We start from the raw sequence: 8075 nt of genomic DNA on the forward strand, positions 1-8075 counted from the left end.
CTTTATCCATCAACTTATAGGAGCTGATATAAAGACCCGGAGCCTATCACTTAGCAGAGCTCAGAGAGTCCTGTGGAAGGAGCCAGAGGAGTCAAAGACACCACCAGAAAACCTGAAGACTCAACTAACATGGCTCATAAGGCTCACAGAGACTGAACCTACACTCAAGGAGCCTGCATGGGTCTGACCTCATCTCCCGGCATATATTTTACAGTTGTATAGCTTTATCTTGTGGAACTCCTCACAGTGGAAGAGGGTTCTGTCCTCGGCTTTGCCTACTCTTAGGACACATTTCCTTCTACTGGATTGCCTCATTCAGCCTTAATGTGAGGGAAGGTGCCTAGTCTTATTGCAACTTGACATGCCATGGTTGGTTGATATCTCTGGGAGTCCTTCCCCTTTCTAAAGGGAAATGAAGGAGGAGTGGATCTGGGGAAGAGAAGAGATGGGGGAAGTTGGGACTGGGAGGAGAGGAGGGAGAAAAACTGCAATCCAGATGAAAATAAAAGGAGGATATATTTAAAAATAAAATAATAAAAATATAATAAAGCTTCATTCTAGGGGTGGAATGATATTTCTCTATTTTTTAAGGAAAAGCATTAGTTATTCCTAATAAAAGGAGTATACAATTCTTTCACAGTGGCCTGGACCTTGTCTCACTTGGAAAATCTAAACAAAGATTAGTCTATCACATTTTTGTTGAAATAGGAGCCGAGGAGAGGCTTGTCCATATGACCTTTGATTGACAAGGGATGCTGGCAGGAAGAAAAAGAATAAAAGGACCAGTTCCAGCTGTCTACTTCCCAGGCACCTTGTGAGACACCTGGATATCCGTAAGTTAGCTTACTCTGAAACAAAAGCTGCCATCCGTGGTCAGTTAGTCCCTGCTAAATGGGGGTCTTGGTTTCTTGTCCTGTTGTGATAAAATGCTCTGAACAGATCCACTTAAGGTAGAAGGAGTTGGCTGCAATTCCAGATTACATTCGACCATGACAGGGAAGTCACAGTCAGTGAAGTTTGAGAGAACTGGTCACATAGCAGGCACTCAAGAACAGAGAGTGATGAATTAATGCATGAATGCAAATGATCAGCTTGCCCTGTCCCTTTTATACAGTCTTTGATCCTTACACCCTGCCCAGGACATCAAGCCTATCTCTCACAGACAATCCCAGAAGTTAACTTTAATCTACACAGCTCTTTACAGGTGTGTCCTGAGAAGGTTGAGCCAACAATTCAATAGTTATCACCACAATGGGAAGCTAAAATATTTTTTTAAGGAAGTAAATTTCAAACACTGTAATGCAAAGTGTCCAAACTGTTTTTCACTCACTTCCAAACCCTGGCTTTTACTGTGGCCATATTAAAAAGACATCAGGACTGGCCTAATATTATAAATGATATGCTGCTGTCCACTGATCAACCAACACCTAGGCTCAAAGCTGTCAACAGTGTAAACTAACTCCAAGGTAACAAACTGGAAAAGAAAGTGACAAACACAGCTATTACTCTTTCTTATGTTAGGCACATCCACCATTTTAATCAATCTATAGCAACTGCTTCGAGGCTAAAATAAATCATATTGAGGTTTAATACTTCCTCATTGGTTGTCCTTAAAGGTTGGAGTGCTGCTTTTATACCCAAAACATAGGTTAGTCCAGAGGAAGCCAACCTTTTCTTTAGTAAAAGGTACAAGGAGCAAAGGTCCTGGGCAGTGAGATTTTTTTAATTTTGTTTGTTTTGTCTTGTTTAGTTGGTTATTTTATTTATTTACACTACAAATGTCCCCTTACCTGGTCTCCCTCCACAACACTCCCACCCTTCCCTTTGGCTCTAAGAGGGTGCTCTTCCACCCATCCATCCACTTCTGCCTTACCACTCTTACATCTACCTATGCTGGGGCATCAAGCCTCCACAGGACCAAGGGACTTCCCTCCCATTGATGCCAAATAAGGCAATCCTCTGCTGCATATGTAACTGGAGCCATGGACCTATCCATGTATAGTCTTGGGCTGGTGAATTAGTCCCTGGGTGCTCTGGGAGGGTTCAGTTAGTTGATACTGTTGTTCCTCCTATGGGGTTGCAATGCCCTTCAGCTCTTTCAGTCCTTCCCCTAACTCCTCCATTGGGGTCCCCAGGCTCAGTCTGAAGGTTGGCTATGAATATCTGCATTTGTATTAGTCAAATGCTGGCAGATTCTCTGAGGGGACAGCTATACCAGGCTCCTGTCAGCAAGCACTTCTTGGCATCAGCAATAATGTCTGGGTTTGGTGTCTGCAGATGGGATGGATCTCAAGGTGGGGCAGTCTCTAGATGGCCTTTCCTTCCTGCTTTTATCTCTCTGCTGTGGGATATTTCAGCTAATGTCATCCATCTTCGGTCCTGGGAACTTCTCTCTTCCCTGGTGTCTGGTACTTTCTAGTGGCTACACCCAGATCCCCACAAACCACCACTACATATTTCTATTCATTTTCTTGACCCTCTGGACTTCTCTCCAGTTTCTTCCCATACCTGATCCTGCCCCCATTTTGTTCCCTCATGCTTCTCTCTCCCAAGCTCCTCCTTCCCTCTACCTCCTGTGATTATTTTGTTACCCCTTCTAAGTAGGACTGAAGCATCCACATTTTGGTCTTCCTTCTTGTTAAGCAGCATATGGTCTGTGAGCTGTATCATGGGTATCAAGTTGAGCTTTTAGACTAATATTTACCTATCAGTGAGTACATACCATGTATGTTCTTTTGTGACTGGGTTACCTCACTCAGGAAGATATTTTCTAGTTCCATCCATTTGCCAGCAAATTTCACGAAGTCATTGTTTTTAATAGTGGAGTAATACTCACTTGTGTAAATGTATCACATTTTCTGCATCCATTCTTCCATTGAGGGACATCTGGGTTGTTTCCAGCTTCTGGCTATTATAAATAAGGCTACTATGAGCACAGTAGAGCATGTGTCCTTGTTATATGTTGGAGCATCTTTTGAGTATATGCCCAGGAGTGGTATAACTGGGTCTTCAGATAGAACTTTTCTGAGGAACTCCCAGATTGCTTTCCAGAGTGGTTTTTACCAGCTTGCAATCCCACCAGCAATGGAGGAGTTTTTCTCTTCCTCCACATACTCACCAGTTTCTGCTGTCACCTGAGTTTTTGATCTTATTGAATCACCATTCTGATTGGTGTGAGATAGAATTTCAGGGTTGTTTTGATTTGCATTTCCCTGGTGACTAAGGATGTTGAACATTTCTTTAGGTGCTTCTTGGTCATTCAACATTCCTGAGTTGAGAATTCTTTATTTAGCTCTGAACCCCATGTTTAAATAGGGTTATTTGGTTCTCTGGAGTCTAAATTCTTGAGTTCTTTATGCTTTGGATATTAGGCCTCTATCAGATGAAGGTTTGGTAATGATATTTTCACAATATGTAAGTTGCCTTTTTGTCCTATTAACAGTGTCCTTTGCCTCATAGACGATTTTCAGTTTTATAAGGTTTCATTTGTCAAATGTTGATCTTAGAGCCTGAGTCATTGGTGTTCTGTTCAGGAAATTTTCCCCTGTGCCAAAGTGTTCTTGGCTCTTTCCCACATTCTCTCTATTAGATTCAGCATATCTGGTTTTATGTGGAGGTCCTTGATCCACTTGGACTTGAACTTTGTACAAGGAGATAAAAATGGAAAAATTTGCATTCTTCTACATATTGCCTGTCAGTTGAACCAGAACCATTTGTTGAAAATGCTGTCTTTTTCCCATTGGATGGTTTTGGCTCCTATGTCAAAGATCAAGTGACCATGGGTGTGTTGGTTAGTTTCTGGGTCTTTAATTCTATTCCACTGATCTACCTGTCTGACTCTGTATCAATACCATGCAGTTTTTATCACTAGTATTCTGTAGTACAGCTTGAGGTCAGGGATAGTGATTTCCCCCAGAAGTTCTTTTATTGTTGAGAATAGTTTTCCATATGCTAGGGTTTTTGTTATTCCAGACGAATTTGCAAATTGCTCTTTCTATCTCTGTGAAAAATTGAGTTAGAATTTTGATGGGGAATGCATTGAATCATTAGTCTGCTTTTGGTAGAATGGCCATTTTTACTATATTATCCTACCAATCCATGAGCATGGGAGATTTCTCCATTTCTTCAGTCTTCTTTGATTTCTTTCTTCAGAGACTTGAAGTTCTTGTCCTACATATCTTTTACTTTATTGGTTAGAGTCACACCAAGGTATTTTACACTCTTTGTGGCTATTGTGAAGGGTGTTGTTTCCCTAATATTTTTTTTTCTTAACCTATTTATCCTTTGTATAGAGGAAAGCAACTGATTTATTTGAGTTAATTTTATATCCGGCCATATTGCTGAAGTTTTTTTTCAGCTGTAGGAGTTCTCTGGTGGAATTTTTGAGGTCACTTAGGTCTAATATCATATCATCTGCAAATAGTGATATCATGACTTATTTTTTTCCAATCCAATTTGTATCCTTTGACCTCCTTTTCTTGTCTAATTGCACCTACTACAACTTCAAGTACTAAATTAAATAGATAGGGGGAGAAGGAAGCCTTGTACTATCCCTGATATTAGTGGAATTGCTTCAAGTTTCTGTCCATTTAATTTGATGTTGGCTATTGGCTGGCTATATATTGCTTTTTATTACGTTCAGGTATGTGCCTTAAATTCCTGACCTTTCTGAGACTTTTAACATGAAGAGGTGTTGTATGTTGTCAAAGGCCTTTTCTGCATCTAATGGGATGGTCATGTGTTTTTTTTTTCCTTTGAGTTTGTTTATATAGTGGATTATGTTGATGGATTTCTGTATATTGAACCATCCCTGCATCCCTTGGATGGAACCTACTCCATCATGATGAATGATTGTTTTGATGTGTCCTTGGATTTGGTTTGCGAGAATTTTATTGAGTATATTTTTATTAGATATTTTCTTTACTCACATTTCAAATGCTATCCCGAAAGTTCCCTATACCCTCCCCCGACCCTGCTCCCCTACCTACCCACTCCCACCCACTCCCACTTCTTGGTCCTGGCTTTCCCCGTACTGGGGCATATAAAGTTTGCAAGACCTAGGGGCCTCTCTTCCCAATGATGGCCGACTATAGCATCTTCTCCTACATATGTAGCTAGAGACACAAGCTCTGGGAGTACTGGTTAGTTCATATTATTGCTCCATCTATAGTGTTGCAGACCCCTTCAGCATCTTGGGTTCTTTCTCTAGCTCCTCCATTGGGAGCCCTGTGTTCCATCCTATAGATGACTGTGAGCACCCACTTCTGTGTTTGCCAGGCACTGGCATAGTCTCATACTAGACAGCTATATCAGGGTCCCTTCAGCAAAATCTTGCTGACATATGCAATAGTGTCTGGGTTTGGTGGCTGATGATGGGATGGATCCCTGTGTGGGGTAGTCTCTGGATAGTCCATCCTTTTGTCTTAGCTCCAAACTTTGTCTCTGTAACTCCTTTCATGGGTATTTTGTTCCCTATTCTAAGGAGGAGTGAAGTATTTTTGCATCACTATGCATAAGGGAAAATTGTCTTGTCGAAGTTCTCTTTCTTTGTTGGGTCTTTGTGTGGTTTAGGTATCAGAGTAATTATGACATCATAAAATTAATTGGGTTGTGTTCCTTCTGTTTCTGTTTTGTGGGATAGCTTGAGAAGAATTGCTATTAGGCCTTCTTTGAAAGTCTGATAGAATTCTGCAATAAAACCAACTGGCCCTGGAATTATTTTGGCTGGGAGACTTTTAATGACTGCATCTATGTCCTGAGGGGTTATGGGACTGTTTAGATGGTTTATCTGATCCTGATTTAACTTTGGTACCTGACATCTATCTAGAAAATCATTTCATCTAGATTTTCAAGTTTTGTAGGAGGATTTGATAATTTTTAAAAATTTCTTCAGTTTCTGATGTTATGTCTCCCTTTTAATTTCTGAATTTGTTAATTTGAGTAATGTCTCTGTGCCCTCTGGTTAGTCTGGCTAAGGGTTTGACTATCTTGTTGATTTTCTCCAAGAACCAGACCCTAGTTTTCTTGATTTTTTGTCTATTTCTCTGTTACTATATGGTTGATTTCAGCCCTGAGATTGACTATTTCCTGCTATCTTGGGCATATTTGCTTCTTTTTGTTCTAGAGCTTTCAGATGTGCTGTTAAGCTGCTAGTGCACGATCTCTCCAATTCTTTATGAAGGCACTCAGAGCCATGTGTTTCCCTCTTAGCATTGCTATCACTGTGCTCCACAAGTTTGGGTTTGCTGTGCCCTCATTTGTGTTAAATTCTAAAAGAGTCTTTAATTTCTTTCTTTATTTCTTACCTGACTAAGTTATCATTGAGTAGAAAGCTGTTCAGCTTCCATGAGTATGTGGGCTTTCTGTTGTTTTTGTTATTATTGAAGACCTGCCTTAGTCCATGGTAATGTGATAGAATACATAAGATTATTTCAATTTTCTTATACTGGTTGAGGCTTGTTTTGTGTCCAATTATGTGATCAACAATGGAGAAGGTACCACGAGGTGCTGAGAAGGTGTATTCTTTTGTTTTAGGGTAAAATGTTCTATAGATATCTGTTAAATCCATTTGGTTCATAATTTGTTATTTTCACTGTGTCTTGTTTTAGTTTCTGTTTTCATGATCTGTCCATTGGTAAGAGTGGGGTGTTGAAGTCTCCCACTGTAATTATCTGAGATTCGATGTGTGTTTTGAGCTTTAGCAATATTTCCTTTACAAATGTGGGTTCCCCTTGCATTTGGGTTATTGATGTTCCAAGTTTATCTTGGTGGACTTTCTCCTTTGATGCGTATGAAGTATCCTTCCCCATCTTTTTTGATAACTTTTGATTGAAAGTCTATTTTATTGGATATTAGAATGGTTGCTCCAGCTTGTTCCTTGGGACCATTTTCTTGGAAAAATTTTCCTGCCTTTTACTCTGAGATAGTGTCTGTCTTTGACATTGAGGTGCATTTCCTGTATGCAGCAAAATGCCATGTCCTGTTTACATATTCAGTCTGTTAGCCTATGTCTTTTTATTGGGGAATTGAGTTCATTAATGTTGAGAGATATTAAAGACCTGTGATTGTTACTTCCTGTTATTTTTGTTGTTAGAGAATTATATTTGTGTGGTTCTCTTCATTGGGTTTGTTATGAGAAGATTATTTTTTTGTTTTTTTCTTAGGCATATTTTTGTATTCTTGTGTTTTAGATTTTCTTCTGTTATCCTCTGTAGTTTACTTGAAAGATATTGTTTAAATTTGGTTTTGTCATGGAATATCTTGGTTTCTCCATCTATAGTAATTTAGTTTTTCTGGGTATAGTAGCCTGGACTGGCATTTGTGTTCTATTAGGGTCTCCATGACATCTGCCCAAAATCTTCTGGTTTTAAGAGTCTCCGTTGAGAAGTCTGTTATAATTCTGATAGGTCTACATTTACATGTTACTTGATATTTTTCCCTTACTGTTTTTAATAGTCTTTCTTTGTTCTGTGCATTTGGTGTTTTGATTATTATATGACAGGAGTAATTTTTTTTCTGGTCCAATTTATTTGGTGCCCTGTACGCTTCTTGTACATTTATGGGCATCTCTTTCTTTAGGTTACAGAAGTTTTCTTCTATGATTTTGTTGAAGATGTTTCCCAGTCTTGTGAATTGGGAATCTTCCTTCTCTTCTATACCTGTTATTCTTAGGTTGGTCTTTTCATTGTGCCCTGAATTTCTTGGATGTTTTAGGTTAAGAGCTTTTTGCACTTTGTATTTTCTTTGACTGTTGTGTCAATATCTTCTACATCTTCTATGCCTGAGATTCTCTCTTCTATCTTTTGTGTTCTGTTGGTGATGCTTGCACCTGTGACTCCGCATCTCTTTTCTATGTTTTCTATCTCTAGGGATGTCTTTCTATGTGATTGCTTTATTATTTCTATTTCCACTTTTAGATTCTGGATTTTTTTTTTAATTCCTTTACCTGTTTGGTTGTATTGTATTTTCCTATATTTCTTTTTTCTTCTTCTTTTTTTTTTTTTTTTGCTGTGTGTATTTTTTTTATTATTATTTTCTTGATTTACATTTCAAATGCTATCCCGAAAGTTCCCTAT

The sequence above is a fragment of the Mus pahari genome, chromosome 2 (genome assembly GCF_900095145.1).
Source record: "Mus pahari chromosome 2, PAHARI_EIJ_v1.1, whole genome shotgun sequence".
In the NCBI taxonomy this organism is placed as follows: Eukaryota; Metazoa; Chordata; class Mammalia; order Rodentia; family Muridae; genus Mus; species Mus pahari.